Source organism: Mirounga angustirostris, unplaced genomic scaffold (assembly GCF_029215605.1).
Source record: "Mirounga angustirostris isolate CCGP_5_RB_7025 unplaced genomic scaffold, mMirAng1.0.hap1 SCAF_12, whole genome shotgun sequence".
Classification (NCBI taxonomy): domain Eukaryota; kingdom Metazoa; phylum Chordata; class Mammalia; order Carnivora; family Phocidae; genus Mirounga; species Mirounga angustirostris.
In genome coordinates, this window is record NW_026991720.1 from 7500508 (window position 1) to 7522278 (window position 21771).

The following is a 21771-nucleotide window of genomic DNA, read 5'->3' on the forward strand; positions in this document are numbered from 1 at the left end:
TTTGGCAAATGACAAAGAATCACTTTACCATTAATCTTTGTAGAGACAAATCAAGAAGAGAATAAGGATTTACATGTGTGGATGGTAGATGACCAAAAATGTTTTCACCTGTAACCTGAGGTAGTTAATGACATTCACTTGAAATTAACCGTCACTGGGGTACTCGAAATATTCTAAATTCTAAAATTGGCAGCACAAGGGGCGCCTGGGTGGCTCAGATGGTTAAGCGTCTGCCTTCGGCTCGGGTCATGATCCCAGGGTGCTGGGATCGAGCCCCGCATCGGGCTCCTGGCTCAGCGAGGAGCCTGTTTCTCCCTCTCCCTCTGCCTCTCTCCCTGCTCATGCTTTCTCTCTCTCTCTCTGTATCTCTGTGTCTCAAATGAATAAATAATAAAAAAAAAAAATCTAAAAAAAAAAAATTGGCAGCACAAATAGCCCCTGGGCTTCCCATGGTGACAGAGGGTGGACAAAGCATGGACTTGCCCCACACCTAGTGAGGGGCTCCTGCTTTAATACCGAGGTTCCCAACATACCAGAGGGCTGGCTGATTCCATGAACAAGCAAGGAAGGATTCCCAAGGATGCTATCCGGGCAAAAGATGTGGTGAATAGCCTCCTGTTTTGCTTCAAACTAAAACAGGACAGAGATTCTAGTATGACGTTGGGGTAGAAATCCTAGGCCGAGTTCATCCCAGAGTCCACAGTTCATCCTGCGTGACATGGGTTTTTCTTAGAAGAAACATCCCATGCCCCATTTACATATATTTAACAACTTTTTGTGGGCACAGGGTAAGACTAAAGGTAAGAATGGAAGGCTTGTCCCTGTGGATGATGCTTTCCACTATACATATATGGCTTCATTTATATCTTCATTTCTTCCCCTTTACTGGAACCTGAGCTTTCCTCAGACAACGGTCTGTCTCATCTTCCCTAACCCGTGTTCTTCAATGTTATCATTCAATATGGTCTCCTTGTCTGCGACCTCCCACAGCTAATATACCAGCTGAGTGGGCCAACTTTCCCTTTACTGTTTGTTTATCCCATTCTCTGTTTTTCTTTGATAGAAGTATTTCATCCACCTATACTACCCTCTCCCTGCCTCGGTCCTGGTTGTTAATTTCCTTCCGTCCTTTTCTCTCTACCCATCTATCTGCACTATCCTTCTTAGCAGCTAGACTATTCCATTGGCCTTCCCGCCACTTCATAACCAGGCTGCATCTCTACCACTTCTACTCTGGGCAGGTAACCTTGCCTTAGACCTAACAGATCAAGGGCATCTACTCTCTTTCCGCTCCAAAAAAATCCTTTCTCCTTCTTTCTCCTCCACCTCGGCAAAATGGATGTCCCTCTTTCAGATGACACAAAATTTGGAGGGATGATTACCTGGATAGAGGTCAGAATCAAAATTCAAAATGGTCTCAGACTAGAATATTAGGACAAAACCAGTGAAATAAAATAGAACTTTATAAGTCTAAAGCAGTATGATGAAGTTCAAAAAGCCCCAGTTTTAGATTTAGGCAGACTCTCGTTTATATTCAGACTCAAACTATATTTTCCTCTAGTTAAGTCAACTGTTAAATGGGGATAAAAATACCTACCTCTTAAGGTTGTTGGGAAGGATAATTCCTTTATAATCCCAGCATAATTCCTGAAACACTAAGTATTAGTTAGCCTTTCTTTCCTTGTCTTCCATAAAGCGTCTTCCATTTTCCAAGTCACAGGGGCCTGAAAATGAAAAATTCTGACCCGTTTACCTTGTACCCCAGAGCTGGTCACCATCTTAGAGAAATCCTCTGTCTATTTTGGCTTAGTCTGTGAGGGCAGACATTATCATTATCATACCCATCTTCCAATGAAGAATCCCAGGACTCAGAGAGATAGTAGGCAATGCACTCCAAGTCACTCAGCTTGGTCAGTGGCATAACCTGATCCAGTGACTCCCAGATCCACAGATATCCACTACTTCACTAAGATAGATTCCCACACCTATCTTGTTCCTTTAACCTTCTAAAAGGTTTTCCTGGTTCTCCTCTCTTGTCGATCTGTCCAGTCTACACAGTGACTGACTGCAGAGGGTTCTTTCCCAGCGGATACTTTCATCATTGTATCTTTGTCCTTTCAACCTTTTTAATGCCCTCCCCCCTTGTTCATAGGGTTCAGTCCAAGTTCTGACTGGGCACTTAAGGTTTACCGTCATCTTGTCCTAACTTACTTTTCCAAATTTATTTCCAGCCACCTCCCAAAAGGAAGTCCCAGCTTCACCCAGTCTGGTTGGGCCTACTGTTGGCTCACAAATACCAGTCTTAAATCACTATTTATGAGTGCTCGCTTCCTCCCTTAACAGAAATAGTTCCCTCTTCCTTTCATACATTTGCAAACCCTGCTCTCTTTTTGAGATCCAGCTCACATCCCCTTCCAGGAAGCCTACTGTGCACTTTCTACCCAGGCTTTTGTGATCTCTTCCTAATTGCCAACTTATGACATATGCCTTTACACTAGATGGTCTGTGCGTTGGGTCATGCAGTAATTTCTAAAGTTCACCAGGCCCCTCAGCATTGTGCCTGAAGAACGCTGAAGAGTATTCAAACATATTTGTTTACTGATCAGATGAAAGAGTACTGTGTCACTTGACTAGCCATAGGAGCTATTACTTCTAAGAAACGAGTAAGGAATATAGCCATCCAGTGCAAAGTAAATTCATTTAATGGGATAGTTCCCAAACCCGTCTTTGCTTCAGAATCACCCGGGGACTTGAATACTGATTTCAGGGCTCATTCCAGATCGACTGAGTCAAAATCGGGTGGGCAGGGGCAGGGAGGGAACTTGAAACTGCCAGAGTTTATATCCTAGCTTTACTAATTACTAGGTAACATGAAGCAAGTTACGTAACCTCTCTGTGCTTCAGTGTTTCTTCATCCAGGAAAAGGGGGTGATAATTGTACTTTATATGAAGTTGTGAATTAAATACTAAATAAACATAACCTATGATGATGATGATGATGATGATGATGAAAGAATTACCCAGGGTCAGTCTGGTGGCCTGAGTTTGGGAAGCACTGATTTAATAATGAACCACTCCTTCCTCTGCTGAAGTTTCAAATGTTATGACCTTAAAACTTCTGGTATTAGCATTATGACATATTACAATAAGTCTTATTTGTCTTGAAAAGGTGTATTTTAAGGAAGAGGAGCCAAATAAACAGTTTTCAATTAAACTTGTTTATTGAATCCAAGTCATGCAATGTACATTATGTGTGATTTTTTGAAAAGCTAGCTCCTCTTAGAAAAACAGCTACACTACTGTAACTACACAGATAATTCAACCAGCTTAGTATTCAAAAGGAAGCTGGATAAAGATGAAATAATATCATGATTTCTTCCACTTAGGACAATGAGTCAGAAGTTCTTTTTGAAGAAGCAGATTTTTAAATCCTCTGCTTTAATTCATTAGAAAAAAATTTTCAAAACTCGTTTTGGTCCATCAGATGCCAAATCAACAATATTTTAATGATACTAAAGGTAAGTGTGTATAAATTGGGAAGCAGAGATTTTCTTCCTGAAGTGGCAAACTAACACTGGATGGGTAGACCCATCTTCGCAACTCTTGACTTTAAAATGGCCTATATCAACAAATACACAAAGGCCTTGTTTTTATTACCTATAATTCACCAAAGATTTGTAGTATCCTCTCTCTCTCTCTCTCTTTTTAAGATTTTATTGATTTATTTGACAGAGAGCGACACAGCAAGAGAGGGAACACAAGCAGAGGGAGTGGGAGTGCGAGAGGGAGAAGCAGGCCTCCCACTGAGCAGGGAGCCCGACGTGGGCCTCCATCCCAGGACCCTGGGATCATGACCTGAGCTGAAGACAGGGGCTTAACCAACTGAGCCACCCAGGCGTGCCTGTAGTAACCTCTCTTAAAAGACTTAAATAGCTCTGGGAGGGTAACAGGGTTTGAGAGTCATTCGAAGGTCAGGATTAACTAGTTCAATCAGATTGCTTTCTTTCTAACACAGGTCCATAGCATCTAAAGAATGGAAAGTTTGGGGCAAATCCTGTTTGGGAGAAACACAGAGCGCCTTGTGGCAGGCTGAAGGACTTGGGTCCAGAGCTTCTGGGGAGAGTTGCTGTAAGCAAAAGAATAGAATGAGGAAAGAAGATGGAAGTGTTTAAATATCTTATCCGTCCTATTTCAGATTTTACATATTAAGAAGTCCTAGGCCTCTTTCTTTGGGGACCCATAAGACAGGAAATACTGTTGTAAGATAGTCATGAGTTATGAAAGTCTTTGAGGTCTGACCTGGGAGACCTGACCATCATTGTAACATTTTATTAGATTGGATCATATTAAATGACAACTCCTTTTCAAATGACCTGACCTAATCTCTACAAGACAATTATTCGGGGTTCCAAAAACTGTCCCAGATCACTTCTTTCAGGAAGCTTTCTGTGACAACCCAGCCCCACATCCACATGTGGATTAGGTACCTCTCTTTTGTGATCCTTTTTACACCATACACTGTTACTAAAGAGTTAATCAATATTGCATTATAATATTTCCCTTCTCCATCTCCCACTCCCTCACAGGCTGTGAGCTCCTTGAATTCAGACACTGTGTCTTTTATTACCATATCTATAATACTTATCATAGTGCCTGGCACACAATATACTGAAAGAATGGTTGGAACTTAACTCATGGGTTAGTCAGGATGCTTTCTACTCTGAAACCCAATCGTGTGACTTCCTGCTCAAAGAAATAATTCTGTTTCCTACAAAAGAATGACAAACACCTCATTCCTAATATTAAAACACCCTCTACACTTCGGCTTCCATGGATCGATGGATACTTGTCCATTCCAATTTCTTATACATATCACACTAAATCCAAACTGGGCTCCCGTGAATGCTCAAAAGGCTCCATGCATTTCTTTATGTAACTATACCTTCCCATTCAATTGTGTTTCCCCAGTCACTGCTTACCCAAATACAATCTGTCCCCCTGGGCCTACCTTAAACACAATCTCTTAAGTGAAACTTTTCCTGCTCCTCTGCCTGACATGAATTCCACCCCCCTCACACTGGGTAAGCTTCTTGAGGACATTCTTAAACAAATTTGTATCCCTATAGGACTGAAGCAGTCAAGATTCTTCAGAGAAACAGAACCAACAGCATGTATATATAGAAAGGTCTCTATACCAGTGGGAGAAATGGAAGAGAGAGATTATAAAGAATTGGCTCATGTGATTATGGAGGCTGACAAGTCCAAAATCTGGAGGGTGGACCAGCACGCTGGAGACCTAGGGAACAACAGATACTTCAGTCCAGGTCTGAAGGCCTCTGCTGGCTGAATTGCCTCTTGTTCAGGGAAGGTCAGTCTTGGTTCTAGGCAGGCCTTCAACTGATCAGATGAGGCCCACCCACACTCCAGAGGGTAATCTGCTTTATTCAAAGACCCTTGATTGAAGTGTTCATTTCATCCAAAAAACATACCTCACAGAAACAGCCAGAGTAATGTTTGACTAAATATCAGGGCACCATGGCCCAGCCAAGTTGACAAATGAAAGTAACGTTTATAAGCACTGAGCACGATATCCTGGACATAGCAAATGGCACTTAATTTCTTTAGAAAGTAGCTTATCCTCCTTGCCTCTAGTTTCTTGCCTCCTGGACACTTCTCAGGCCATTTCGACCCACCTATTTAGTTGAACAGTTCCTCCTCTGCACATGATACTCCTCCAGCCTGTTGTCCCATCTTGAAACTAGTCATTCTTTGGCTCCCAACCCCCAACACTCTCATGTTCTTCCAACCTACCTGATAACTCTTTCTTCGTCCAGCTCTCTTCCACCTAGCATGTGAGTTCCTGAAGGTTTTATTCTTGGGGATCTTTTCTTGCTACATTCTCTTTTTTTGTGAGATTTTTGTCATTCCCATGGCTTCAGTTGTCAACTATAATAAATTGTCACCTCCAACTCAATCCAGGGATACTTCTAGGTTTATGATACCTGATGTTTATATAAGTTGGGGGAAGGGCATTCTCTCTCTCTCTCTTTTTTAAAGATTTTATTTATTTATTTGAGAGAGAGAGAAAGAGAGCACACAGAGGGAGAGGGAGAAGCAGACATCCCACTGAGCAGGGAGCCCAACATGGGACTGGATCCTTGGACCCTGAGATTATGACCTGCGCTGAAGGCAGATGCTTAACTGACTGAGCCACCAGGTGCCCCAGAAGGGCGTTCTTTAATGAAATCTCTATACTAAGTTGGCTAGCAATAACTTAACTCTATATGGAAGCCATACAGATATATCCCATTATTCCTAGGTGTTCCTAACTCAGATTTCTCCTACACAGGTTCCCCCAAATGTCCAAAGCACTCCAATGCCCTTGGATCTGAGGGGAAGGTAAGAGGAAGATGGGGTGGAAGAAAGTCAACAGCCATAGTGTTAATCAATGTCAGCTACAACCACCCACTTCTGAAATGTTCGCAAACACATACGATGACAGAAGCATAGAGTTGGGGGGCCCCCTGCCAGGAGCTTGGAAGCTCTCATGCATGGGAGGAGCCCTGAAGCTAAACACAACCTTCAAGAGTATCCACCCCCATCTCTGTGTCCAGCCTCGACCTCTCCAGTTCAGTTACTTTACCTGTTTGCCGATGCCTCTACTTGAATGTCCCTCCTATGTGAAATCATCTGGCCTCAAACAAAGCCCACTATTCTTTCTTCTCCCCCTGACCCATCCTGTCTCTCCTTTGTTTTTTGTCTCTGGGATTGGCAGCACCACCCACCCAGCCTTTCAATGGAGATGACTCAGTCTTTTTCCTTTTTTTTTTTTTTTCACATCTGCCCTCTTTTTCACCTCCATATCCACTTGTTCATTAAATCCTATCAACTTGAGCCCTGGGTCAGCTTTCATTTGGACCAATGCAGTGGCCTCCTTGCTGGCCTCCCTGCCTCCTGTCTCTCTTCTCATTCATCCTCCATATAGCCATGGAATTATTATTTTTTTTAAAGATTTATTTTGGAGAAAGAGAGAGAGAGAGTGGGGGAGGGGGAGAGGGAGAGAGAATCCCAAGCAGACTCTGCACCAAGTGCCGAACCTGACGCATGGCTCAGTCTCTTGACCCCGAGATCACGACGTGAGCTGAAACCAGGAGTCGGTGCTTAACCGACTGAGCCAGCCAGGCGCCCCTGGAATTATCTTTCTAAAATAGGTAATGACTCCCTCAAGAAGCAAGACAGAATGGGCTCTGGACCTAGGCGCCCTAGGTTTAAATCTTGGCCCTACCACTTATTCGCTGTTTGATCTTGCAAAAATAATTTCATCAGTCTGCGCCTCCATTTCTTCCCACCTGTAAAATGGGAACAGTTCACACTTCACAGGGATGGTTTTAGCCATGGTGTCGGATATCTGACACCTAGCAAACATTTGCTATATTACAGTCATTATTGTGTAGCGTGCCGGTGAAAAACGTTCAATGATTTCACATTCCGTAAGAAGACAACTCGATAATAATCTTCACAGCGTGACCTCCGTCTCCCTTCCCTGCTCCCCCTCCCACCCCCCAGCCACACGTGTCCTCCTGGATCTTGTGCTACTGCTACACTTGAGGACCAGGCGGATCTGCCCAGGAAGCTTAGGGACTGCTGTCAGCGATCTTTGTCAGGAACGTCCTCTTTCCTTTTCTTTCCTGAAGAAACCTGAATCACTCCCTAGGTCCCTGATTTCCTGCCATCTTCTCTATGAAGCTTCCTCAGCCTCCTCTCTACCTTGTCTGTGTCCTGATGTTTTTGCATGAACATTGGCCAAAAGTCCTCTGAGAAAGTCTCTCTCCCCCTGAACTTTCTTTTTTGATTGCCAACAATGGGGTTTAGGTTTCTGGGCCACTATTCTTGTGTTCTCGTATTCTTGTATGTAATGTCAGATGTATAAAGTGTATCTTGGATTATTCCAAGTTTTTATTGGCATACATTGGAGAGAACATTCTAGTCGTGAATGATGAAGTGTGTTTTCCAGGTCATACTATATTTGTGCCAGGAAAAACTTTATAGCCCATCAACACCATTTGTTGATAATATATTTTAAAGAACAGCTGTAGTGTTTAGATAACATGTACAGAGAATTTAAGAAATTCCAGTGACCTGAGAGCTTGGTTTTCTTGATCTGTGAGGTCAGTTGCTTTTTGACTCAATATTCACTCTGGGGAGAAAGAAAAGATTCCACAGAGGCTGCAGGCTAGCATCCTCAAAAAACAGATAACCAACAAAGATACGATACTGCTATTTTCTGGGGGAAATTACCCCCTGCCTATTAATTTTTTTTCTGGGGAATGGCAAGTGAAGAGACCTTTTTTAAATGTGCATGATCTCTCTGACCATTTTTTAAGACCATGTGTTTAATTTAGACTTGGAATTTGGATAAAGAGTTCCTGGCTAGTTCTGCTGGCAGAATAAGCCAGAAACCAAACTCTTCTTGTACAGGGAATGCTACAGTTTAGTTTTGCTGATGATGTCCCAGAAACTTATTGTCAGTCCCATCAGCCACTGTCCTATCTCAGTAGCGACAAGGCAATCGACAGGCTTTTGGCTTTTCTGTGGACGCCATCAGCGTTTAAGTGCGCCTCTGTAGATTCAGCGGTTAGTCAAGGGGAAATTCCATGATGGAACAAGAATTACAAACATCCCCCTGGAATAACTTGGTAGGGGAGCAAGGAACACAGGCAGGTGGGAAACCAGCAACTAAATACCCAAAATAGACACTCAAACTTTCCTCCCGTTCAGGAAGCCCCGTCTCTCTCTCCCATTCTTTGTCAATAATATTTTCGTTCATTTGTCCTTTCTTCCAAAAGCCTTAACCTTTCACTAAAAGATTAGAACTCGGTGAATAGGGGCGCCTGGGTGGCTCAGTTGGTTAAGCGACTGCCTTCGGCTCAGGTCATGATCCTGGAGTCCCGGGATCGAGTCCCACATCGGGCTCCCTGCTCGGCGGGGAGCCTGCTTCTGCCTCTGACCCTCCCCCCTCTCATGTGCTCTCTCGCTCTCATACTCTCTGTCTCAAATAAATAAATAAATAAATCTTAAAAAAAAAAAAAAAAGAACTCGGTGAATATCCAGCGATCTGTCCCCCTAGTTGTGAAAAGATCGCTGATTTGTGTGCCTTTAAATTAGGAAAGGCTACTCGGATTGTGCGAATGGACTTACAACCCCCAGCTACCAGCAAGATCACCTGGAAGAAACTGACAGTGGGATAAAATAGACTTGGAACCACAGTGCTTAAGTTTTCCTGATAGAATTAGGTCAGTAGATGTAAAGAGCGGATGTAAAACTCTGATGGTCAAAATAAACTGAATTTTTTTAAAATCCCAGGGTATCCACAGTTTTGAAAACTAGAGTAGATCATTGACTGCGATGTGTTTCTTGAGTAAGCACTTCCTAAACCACTTGCTAACTGACCTACTTTCTCCCTGCAGCTAAAATACACCACTGTAGTTGAGACCTGGGAAGTAGGGGTGGCTCTTACCTTGCACAGAGCGGGATCAGAGTGGGATCCATCCACGGTAATGCTGCTACAGGTGAGCTTTTCCACCTCCGCCCTCAGTCTGAGCAGGGCCATGGGAAGAAGCGAGGAGGAGATACCCATGGCAAGGTGACAGACTCAGGCATCCCTGCCTGTGCCTAAGACAGGGGGCCCCATAGCTCCTCCCTCCTGTTTCCCCTCCAGCAATGCCCCCAGGAGCAGATGGGCATCTCGCATCACACTCCTGGCCAAATAATCCTCTTCATCCCCATGCCAGGAGTTCCCACCTGCCAGGATTCTCTGCACCTCTTAACCGTATTTAACATTTTATAGCCTTATGCTGTCTGGGAACCAGGCTATATCCACACTGCACTCAGTTACATAATTTGTGCCTCACCCACCTCTCCAGGCTCACTTCCCACTCTACTCCTCCCAGACACCCGTAAGCTGCATGGGGCTACGCACTGTGTAAACATTCTTGTACTTTTCTTCCTTCTGGCCTTTGCTCATTCTGCCTTGGATGCTCTTCATAGTTCTGGGTCCATCTGTTGCAATCCTACTTGTCTCTCAAATCCCAGTTTACTTATCACCTCCTCAGACTTCTCAGATCCCCTTGGCTGAAATTAATCTCTTTCTCCTTTGTGTTCTAGCACTTTGCTTACGCCTCTAAGATAGACATGGATTCTTGCAGTTTGTATTCTTGCCGCACTAGACTCCAGTTCATCTGGTCTTCCTCTTTCATCCTCTTAATTTGGTCTTCCAAGTTTTTAATTTTGATTATACCCAGTTCACCAGACTTTCCTCTTATGAGCCATGCTTTTTGGTGTCAAGTCTAAGACCCATGCACCTAACCCTTGATCCTGAACATTTTCTAAATGTTTTGTGGTTTTATGTTTTTCATTTAACTATGGAATCCATTTAGAGTTAATTTTTGTATGAGGTGTGAGGTTTAGGTTTATTTTTTGGCCTATGCATATCCAATGCTTCAGGACCATTTGTTGTACATCTATTTTTCCTCCATGAGACTGTTTTGGTAACTTTGTCAAAAATTAGTTGAGCTGGGGCGCCTGGGTGGCTCAGTTGGTTAAGCTTCTGCCTTCGGCTCAGGTCATGATCCCAGGTTCCTGGGGATAGAGCCCCACATCGGGCTCTCTGCTCAGCAGGGAGTCTGCTTCTCCCTCTCCTTCTGCCGCTCCCCTTGCTTGTGCTTGTGCTCTCTCTCTCTGTCTCTGTGTCAAATGAATACATAAAATCTTAAAAAAAAATAGTGGAACTATTTGTGTGCTTGCATTTCTCGGTTCTCTACTGTGTTCTATTGATCTATATGTCTAGATTCTAGGTGCCTTGAGGGCTCAGTATAGGTCTTCTTTTTTATGCTGGCTTTTATCTATCATCTTGCAAACAATAGCAGCTAACTCAGTGCCTGGCACAGAGTAGATGTGCAATACATTTTTGTTGAAAGAGTCAACAGTAAGTGCTTTATAAGTGTGAGTTAAAGTACTGCTGAATTAATTCTTAAAATTTTGAGAATCAAAAGAGGTCAGACTTCCTTCAGAACCTTGCGATAACCTGGTGATAACTTTTTGGAAGTCCTCTTGACATAGAAATTAGAGTCCCCATACATCCTGCACACTCGAGAGGCCTGTTGCCCTTGCTAGCACCTAGACTCCCTCTGCATGTTCTCCCTCTCCCACCCCTCTACATGCGAACGGCACAGAGCTGCCTATGACCTGGAGGGTCACACACTCAGCAGCAGCCTCCTCTGCAAGCCCCCCTCCCCACAACACACACACACACACACACACACACTGCACCCTGAAGTCTTTCTGCCCTTCCCTGCAGGCTCTCAGACTCTTACCCCATGCCCACACCACCAGTTGCTAATCACCTGCTCCCTGCTCTCCCAGGTGCAGTCTGGAGGATGGCCAATTGCCTGCCCAGCAACCAGACCAGCTCCAGCCTGGCCGAACTGGTAAACCTCCCTGCTATCCAGTGGGCTGAACCACACCTTCTCCAGTAAGATCTGAATGCCTTCCAAGTTTGTCTTTCCTTGGGTCCTCTCCCTTCCACTGGGACACCAGAGTTTCCTTCTGTCTTATAACCTCCCTTTCACTGTGATTAATAATTCTTCATATTGAGCTTCCCCGGTTAGCCATTTGGCTTCTGTCTCCGGCTGTTTGAGGGGACCTGGACTGCATCCTCGGCCAGCCACCACCCTTGTCCATCAGCGCCCCTTCTCTATCTGTGCAACAATCCTCCAAGGCACAAGGCTGGGAGCTGTCACTTACATATTGGTATGAATTCAGTCAGCCTGTTATGGTGGAAAGCTCCAGGACTTTGACATAAAAAGCCCAGAGTTGAAGTTTGGCCACTACTATGTACTCGTTGAGCAATATCCAATGTGACAGAGGCCATTTTGGTCAAGTCACCTTATCCACTGCACCTTACCAGGAGAGACTGGGATGATCACACGTCACAGTTTGGCTGTGCTGATGAGATGTGGACGACAGGGTTCGTTTCTTGTGATGTTCCAGACAACTAGTCTTCATTTTCATTTACCCTTAAGACAAATCATGGAGTGAAAGACTCTGACTTCTGCTGAGTAAATTTCAAACCCAGGAACAGTGGAGGATTTCTTCTGAAATCACAGCACAGCAGTCACTCTGGGATAACATCCATCTAAAATGCTGCCTCCCCACCAAGGACCTTCACAGGTACACCCCCAATAATGGGTAAAATGACGACTCTTGACTTTATTTTAAAGACAAGGAAAAGGAAGTAAATATAATGGAAATATTAGAGAAGAAACGCTGCTGTTTCTGTACGGGGAACTTTGTATAATATTTTATCTGCTTGCATGTCACTCCTCTCCACCCAAAAAGATATCAACCTCCGAACTGTAGTGGTCCTCAGAGTTAGTGTTCCTTATGGTGGCTTGAACACATGTCTACAAAGTGTTTTACACTCCTCCCTTTAAGAGGTGGAGCCAAATTCCCCTCCCTTTGAGTGTGTGCTGAACTGAGTGACTCCCTTCTAATAAACTGAATAAAGTGGAGGCAACAATGTGAGCCTCAGGAAATTGGGTCACAAAAGGCATCTTCCTCGCTCCCTTGGATTGCTTGCTCTGGGGGAGGTTGGCTGCCATTTTGTGAGGAGATCTCCATCTGGGGAGAAGCTGAGGCTTCCTGCCAGCAGCCACGTGAGGGCACTGTCTCAGAAGGGATCCCCAGCCCCAGCTAAAAGACATGATCTCTGTCTTCTTGGAGCTAACAAGAGAGGGTCAGCTGAGGAACCACGTAAGTCTATTTGTAAACTTGGCCTGTGATGATGGAGAGGGAGGAGAAGGACATGGTGCTATGAGGGATTGTCACTGGGCAGGGTCAAGAGATGGGAAGGGATGTAGGGGAGTTAGCTGAGGGAGGTAGGGAGGAGGCTGTTTGTAGAGGAAACAGAATGTTTGGGGGCTCCACAGTGGGAGTGTGGTATGGTCGAGGCACTCAGAGAAGACCAGTGTGGCTGCAGAAGCGAGGGCAGGAGATAAAGCTGGAGAAGTGGAGAGATGCCAGACCACAGAAGGCCTTGGAAGCAGGCCCAAAGGTGAGCCAGTCTGCACCAATATGGCCATGCTGTCATTAAGACAGTAACGTACTTCTGCACAGTTGATAAATGGCTGCTACACGGAGCTACCCTAGAGCTCCCCCACCCCCTCCACCAGTCCAGTGGCCCAGCCCATCTTTTGGACTTCCCCACAATCTAGTAATTAAAAGAGTAATGCCTGGCATAATGGGGCAGGGAGTGCAGGTTCTTAAAATGCTGCCCCAAGATGCTGGCATCTATTCTGATGATCAGTACTCATGTAGTGTTGCTTATTCAATGCTCTTTGACTATTTTTAAAAAGATTTATTTTTATTTATTTGAGAGGTGGGGAAGGGCAGATGGAGAGGAAGAGAGAGTCCCAAGCAGTCTCCCAGCTGAGCGCAGAGCCTGATGTGGGGCTCGATCTCACCACCCGAGATCACGACCTGAGCCAAAGTCAAGAGTCAGAGGCCCAACCGACTGAGCCACCCAGGCACCCCTGTTTTGACTATTTTTAATATGCTCCCTGCTTATAGGCCATGTAAGGAGTTTAGTGGTTAATCTGAGAATGACAAGATACCTTTGAAGAGGAGGACGTGATCATGTCTTTTTTTGTTTACCATCATGTATCCCCAGTGCCAACCCAGTGACTGGCACATACTAGGTGGCCAATAAATATTTGTTGAGGAAATGAATGAAAAACCAAATTCAATGCCTTTCCTTCTCAAGCCCATTCTCTCTAAATTTCCCATTTCAGCGAATGGCATCATCCCTTAGTTGCTATAGCAAGAGACTTAGAACTCATCCTGGATTCTTCTTTATTCCACCATGAAGATAGACACCAGGTCCTATTGGTTTCATCTCCTTGAGCTGTTACTGCCTCTGATGCTCAGGTTGCATCATTTCCTGTTTGGACTAGAGCAGACTTCTCCACACTCATCTCATCTTCAATTTTCCATCTGCTTTCTTCCTTCTTCATACTGTCCAAGTTCAAACTCTTTCACGATCTGGTTCCTGCTCACCTGAAAGGGCAGTTGTCTGTGACCATTCATTGTACATCTTCTGGACTCTCAAGTTCCCTGAGTGAAAATGAACAACCCTGGATACAGGACCAGATTTCGTCTGTCTCTATTCTTAGAATTCAGCATCATCTCCCATGTGGAGAAGGCAAACACATGGATGTTTGTGGTACTGAATGGAAATGAATAAGAATTATTTTTGTCCTGGTGCTCTATCTGTCACAACAGTGTGGCACCGTGAAGAATGTTCGTAAGGATTACTGCAAGTCATTAAGAAGTGGGCGAGATTATATTTATAAACTTAATATGTCTCACAAAGTACCAAAATGAGAGTGGTTATGATCTTAAAGTTTTGATTTTTTTTTAAAGATTTTATTTATTTATTTATTTTTATTATTATATTTTATTTTATTTATTTATTTGACAGAGAGACAGCGAGAGAGGGAACACAAGCAGGGGGAGAGGGAGAGGGAGAAGCAGGCCTCCCACCGAGCAGGGAGCCTGATGCGGGGCCTGATCCCAGGACCCTGGGATCACGACCCGAGCCGAAGGCAGACGCCTAACCGACTGAGCCACCCAGGCACCCCTTAAAGTTTTGATTCTTAAAGGCATAATCGTTCAACTGTTTTGGAAAGTCAACTATGCAAAATCGCATCCTGTAAGTCCTTTGGATATTGGGGTACTTTGACAGTGGTTTAATAATAATACGTTTCCTGGGGGTGTATGTTTGTGTGTGGGGGGGGCGTTAAGCAACTTTGGTGAGTTTCACATATTCGTTCTTAAATTCCACACTTACACCATTTTTCTGTTTCTTCAAATTGTTGTCGTATCGGAAACTTGCAAACCTCGAATGACTGGTTTTTATTTGCTGCTCTGAGAGATTGTGTTTGGAGTTGAAAATTAAATTTAGGTATAATTTAAAGTGTGGCTAGAGCGGGCCATAGGCAAAAACGTATGTGATTCAACATGAAATGGGAAGAAATGATACCAGCAGGTACCACGACAGATGCAGCCTTCAGAAGGGACCACGTTTCCATCTGTTGAAGGCAGCTGGCCCAACAAGGCTGAGAAATAAAAATCAAAAGAAGAGGGCTTCAGAGAGATGGTATAAATCTCCTTTAAACTAGGGAACTCCAACCAGAAGCTGAACAGCATTGTTTTAAGAAGCAGTTTTAGTTAGGGGTGGGCCAATGTCTGGGGCACAGCTAGAGTCGGAAGGCTGAATAAGACACTGTAATTATAGCATTTGAAACCCTACAACTTTTCTAATATGTAGTGTGAACAATTAAGATGATTAAGTGATAATTGTCTCCATTTTCTTACCAGAAAAAGGACTTGGCCTCTAAAGGTGAGTCAAATGGTGTCAACCGTGTTAGTACCAAGCAATGTGCCTCCTTAGGCTCAGTCCTAAGAAATGGGTAATTTCTGGGGCGCCTGGTGGCTCAGTTTGGTTGAGCGTCTGCCTTCAGCTCGGGTCGTGATGCTAGGGTGCTGGGATCGAGCCCCGCGTCGGGCTCCTTGCTTGGCGGGGAGTCTGCTTCTCCCCCTCCCTCTGCCCGCCGCTCACCCTGCTTGTGCCCCCTCTCTCTCGAATAAATAAATAAAATAAAAATCTTAAAAAAAAAAAGAAATAGGTAATTTGTCTTCCAATAATCAACATAAAGCATTGGCTCATTGAGACCATCTAATCTAATTTGAAGTTACCTTTGCAAAGTTCTGGGAATTCCTCAAGTTTGGCCAGCCTCCACACTGTGGACAGTGGGCTTAGGGTTGAGAGACAGTTGTCACTGTGAATTTTATATACAGAGCATCTCATGTTTTTGGACCTGATTAATTTGAACAGGGCCTAACTTGCATTTTACCATGATACCATCTTTGTGAAAACCAAGTGAGCATTTTTGATCAAATTTCAAAGTGAATAAATGATTTGCAGGCACCCTGAAGGGCTTAGAAGCACCATTTACACACCACTTACTGTCCTGGTTACCAAATCACCATCATCTTTTCATAAAACAAGTTTTTTTAGTAGCTAGTAATTTGTCGCTCTACGTCAGTTTTCATATCGATACACTTTTATTAAACACATTCTGTGTGCTTAATGTTATGCTCAGCATTGTTGGGGAGAAAAAATAAACACGAAGGAGGCAATAATGTGTTTGGCAGGATAAAGCTGTCTCCCATGAATATTTTTATAACAAAATGAGAGAGTATATAATCTCAGCGTATGTAAACGGTGTCATGGTGATGGATGGCAGGAGTTCAAGAGGTAGACATCCATGTGCTCTGGGGCAGTGAGGACAGGCTTTATGGAGGATGCTTGCCATGAAGATGGAAACACAACTTCAGTTCTTTCAAAAAAATTACAATCCAGACTTCCATCAGTTTACAAAGGACTTCCCTGCATTTCATTTTAACAACGAATATCGGCTTTATGGAGGACATAGGTGGGAGCAGTGTCCTGAGAAGCCTTTTATCCAGCCCCCATCCCTGCAACTCCTCAGGGTTCTTCAGGATGTCCCCTGGACTGTCCTGTTGTAAACCACCAACCCTTAGGACCGAGGCTGTAGAAGTACTCAGGAGCTATTTCCTTCTGGTACTATGAGATGTAAACAAACACACAAGATTTTTGTGTCTCCCAATTCTCTAAGATTTTCTCTTAAAATATGTTTTTGGCAAGAATAGAACTTTTCGTTTGCATATCTTCAGCCATAATATAACCAATTTTCAATTTTCTTTTTTTTTTTTTTAAAGATTTTATTTATTTGAGAGAGAGAGAGCAAGAGACCACAAGCAGGGGGAGCAGCAGAGGGAGGGGAGCAGGGAGCCTGACAGGGGGTTCAATTCCAGGACCCTGGGATCATGACCTGAGCCTAAGGCAGACACTTAACTGACTGAGCCACCCAAGTGCCCCTTATTTTCTTTCTTTTGTTTTTTTTTTAAAAGATTTTATTTATTTGACACAGAAGCAGCAAGAGTGAGAGAGGGAACACAAGCAGGGGGAGGGGGAGGTGGAGAAGCAGGGAGCCCAATGCGGGCTCGATCCCAGGACTCTGGGATCATGACCTGAGCTGAAGGCAGATGCTTAACGACTGAGCCACCCAGGCGCCCCCCCAATTTTCAGTTTGCACTGAAATCTTATCTCTCACTTATAAGAGACATCAATTGTTTTTGCCTGCTCAGCATCCATTCTCCCTAATTCTGAGCACAGAAAACTCCTTTTGGAGCATTTTCCATTGGTGGGCCACAGCTGGCTCATACCGGCTCATGAGAGCCAAATATTAAAATATCAAGGGGCGCCTGGGTGGCTCAGTCGGTTGAGCATCTGCCTTCAGCTCAGGTCGTGATCCTGGAGTCCTGGGATCGAGTCCCGCATCGGGCTCCCTGCTCCATGGGGAGCCTGTTTCTCCCTCTGCCTCTGCCACTCTCTCTGTCTCTCATGAATCAATAAATTAAATCTTAAAAAAAAAACAACCATCAGAAATCTGGTCAGCTTGTTATACACAGTCATTATTTAACATTAAATTCTATAAACTCGCAATTAAATAAATTATATTTAAAATAAAGTCAGTACATGTTCAAAACTCATCATTTACTAATTATTTACTACATTTTATTATTGTTGATCTTGAGGTTATTTACATTTATTTTGTCTGTATGGTAGAAATATTATGTAATGGGTGCTTCTGCACATCTCTTCCCAACTCTGTGCTCAGGGACCACTTTGGGAGCTTGAGATCTACCACGGAAGTGGGTAGACTCTACAAATGAAGCCTCTGCTCCCACATCCCCCACCCCAGAGCTGGTTGTTAAACACTTACCAGCACACCACTGGGTATTCCCCACCATGCTGTCTCAGTTCCTGGGGTTCAAGTAGCGTGACCACAAGCTCTAGCCCCAGGAGTGGGGAGCAAGCAGGAGCTACTCCTTTGGAGTCACTAAGTTAGTAGGGTTTAAGTGAGGAGCTGGTGATAGTTTGTTTGTCATCGTGGAGAGACTGCCTGAGAAGGGAGTCAACACAGAAGAAAGCAAAGTGGAAAGATGGAAACCGATTCTTAATGACTCCATTTTACATCAAAATCTAGCCTTGTCTGCAGCTACGGTAGCTTAGACCTCCCACTTACAAGAGTTCATCAATTTTCCCCTATTTTGGGCCTGGGTCAGTTTGAATGGACTTTCTATCACTTTAAACTAAGGAGCAAATTTCCACAATAAAAATACTTAAAAAAAAATCACTCTAGGGTTGCTACAACGAGAGAATAACAAAGCTATGTGTGTTTGGAGTGGCGGTAGGCTCACTCTTAAGAGATTTTTGTGGCAAGGCACATGATTCAAATTCCTGTGTAGCAAAATCACTGAACATATAGACCAAACTAAACAGCCCTTCTATGGCTGAATCTTTGAAAGTTAGATTTGTGGATCTCAAAGTCCACTTTATTGGTGACCATACTTTGTGGTATCCTAACGCTGTCCACGTGCTATAAAAGGAGGAGGTCTGTATTCTCTGGGAAACATTCCCTGTGGTATGAAAACCCATTATACAAACCTAGTCAAATTCCATGTCATATTTTCTCAAAAAGCTTTAAGACCTGAGACTAAAAGAATGTGCCCAATTTGTGGAAAGAGCCCCGGATTGGAAATCAATGGATTTGTTTTCCAATTCAGATTTTCTCACACTTTTGGACAAAACACCTTCACTTCTCTGGACCTCAGTTTCCTTTTCCGGACTGAGAAGCTGAGGCTAACTGATTTCAGCAGGATCTCCCAGTCTCCCAAATTCTATGATTGTACTTTAAACATTTATATCACTGAGTATTTGTTTTCTGATTCTCAAATATTTTCTCACCACAGAAAACAAAATACTTGGATAAATTGCCCCAGTCCAGAAAGGCTCATGTTTTCATTTTTTAATCCAAGAGGAAGTGGTAAGAGGTGAAAACAGGAATAAACGACAAGAGCCTTCACCCTGAAAGAAGCTGGAAGAGAAGAGCCTGAGAGATGGTTGCCATGCGGAAGGGAAGGTTTTGTGGGGTTCATGCTTCAGCTTCTGGCTCTTTCATCAGCAGCCTGTGAGCCCAGGTGCTAATTAAATTAATAAAAAGGCATTTTGTGAAAACCTGTGTCCCCACACCTGCTGCGTCAACAGGCGCAGGTTTCTTGCTTGTTGTGGTGGAACAGTTTTACCATTTAACACTGAAGGCAAAGATAAAATAACAGTGAGAGGGAAAAGTCGAGTCGCAGCCAATATGTCCCTGATTTCCCCAACAAATGCCTATTAATTTGTGATGACACATTAGGAAAGCACTCATTTTGAATTTGACATTCTCAATGATTTGGGGCGTGACAGCTTTGTTTAATAGTTATTATAATTACTAGAAATAACATCCTGTCCTCACCCAATTAAGGAGGATGATACACTGAGAAATTATAGCTTATAAAAATAAAGCTTTAGATACAAACAAGGAGCACATCCATCTCTCTGTGGCGATGCTGTTACTGAATGGTCTGGGGGTCATTTATCTGAAATCATTTTAAGAAGTTCTAGTAATGTCTCATCTTTGATGTGAATGCAGATACGTGTGTTTTTTGTTCAAGGAAGAAAAATTTTAAAAATCTTTTTAGCTGTAGCTACATTTCATGGTAAACATGGCCATAGCCCAACATATTAGGATTAGATTTGTGAGAGACAAAAAAAATTCCAAAATAAGAATTGATTTCCCTTTCATCTAGAAATCAGGGCAGAATGTCCAAGTCCAGAAGAGTGCTCTGCGGTGTGGGGACCAGGCCCTCCCCAGTTCACTGCTCTGCTGCACGTGGCCTCCGTGCTCAGGCTAATCTCACGGTTCAAGATAAAGTTGTACCCAACTTCCTCTTATATCTTACTGGCACCTCTTAGCCACATGACATAGTTGCCAGCAGGTGGGGAAATGAGGCTCTATTCCAGGCAGCCATGCACATAGCTAAGAGTTGCGTGTTCTATTAATACAGAGCAAGGGTTGGCCGACTGTTTCTGCAAAGGGCCAGATAGTAAATATTTTAGGCTTTCAGAGCCCATGGCCTCTATCTTAACGACTTAACTCTGCTGTTGCGTGAGAAAGCAGCCATAGATGATACACAAATGGGCATTTGGGGCTGTGTTCTAATGACACGTTATTTACAAGAACAGGTGGTTGGCTGAATTGGGCCAACAGGCTGATCCTTCTTAAAGAAGGTGGGCCAACAGGCTGATCCTTCTTAAAGAAGATGGGCAAGACAGATACTGGGGATAACTAGTGCTTTTCCTACACCAGGTAACAAGATATTAGCAATATCAACTTCGGTAAGTGCCTTCCCCACCCCCCTCCTTTTATTTTAGTATGGGTAAGTGCCAAGCCAGATTGCCAATAATTAATTAAAATCAGCAAAATGTCGCAACTTAGAAAGTTTAAGGCTCTCTTTGAAAGATTAGTTAGTGAATTTCAGTTACGGTTTTGTTTGTCACGCTGACTGTTCTTTTACTAGGCACAACCTCCTGCCTAGTTTCTCACCTTGGTGGGAGAATGGATGTTTTCTCAACCCCCAGGTCCTGGGAGATGCAAGATTCCACGAAGCAAGCGAAGCAAGCGAGAGCTCTAGAGAGAATGTAGAGGAGACACCGAGGGAACTCTCTGAGACAGTGATTGTGGCTTTGCCCTTCTCCTTGGTGGATTGGGACAAGTGTGTGATCGTTCACTTAATCACATGTCCCTTTAAGATACCTAAGTCTTCCCCGTGGACAGGGAGGAGAGGCCGGATTACCCTGGAGAGCTCTCACTCGCGCAAAGGAAACCCTGTAGGAACTTGATAAAAAATCATTGTGGTGATTAATTTTATCAGTACTTTTTTACTTTTTATTTCATAAATTTTGTCTTTTTTTCCTCTGGATTCAAGGAGAGCACGTGGTTTAACTCGTCAAATATAAATATATAAATCCAGGACTGAGAGTCTGCCATAACGCACCTCTCCCAGTCTCTTCCAGAGGTCTTTTTTTAAGATTTTATTTTTTTTAAGTAATCTCTACACCCAGCCTGGGGCTCAAACTTAACAACCTGGAGATCAAGTCTCATGCTCTACTGACTGAGCCAGCTAGGTGCCCCCCAGATGTTTTTACATGTCTGTGCTAACAATCAGATAGTGTGGCAGGAAGGCGAAGTCTCAGTAATCTCTGCTGCTTCTAGAACTCTCTAAAGTGAGGTAAGCTATTCTGTGAATGGCCCTCCTAGTTCCTTTTTCTTCATTTAAGATCTTGGTAGTAGAGGGATATTAAGTTTCAAGATCTTCCTTCTTCTTAGTACTGACTACTTTTAAGTCCACTTTTAGAACCTTCCAAACTCTTTTATATTCAGTACAAAAGATACTTAACTTTAATTCAACTGGTCAACATTTTTGCCACATAGATTTGAGACTAGAGGGACAGTAGCCTTCCTACATTTATGTAAGGCAACTTAGAAAGTTAGATCAGGAGACCTAAAAGGAACTTTAGAGATAATTTAGTCCAAATTCCTTAATGACAGAGGGGAAGTGAGGTCCAGAGAAGGAAGGCGATGTGCCCTGGATTGCACAGCTAATTAATAATCAAATTCAGTAGAAACTCAGCTCTTCTGGTTCACAGAAACACTCCAAGATCCACCCTGGCTCCGGGCAAGC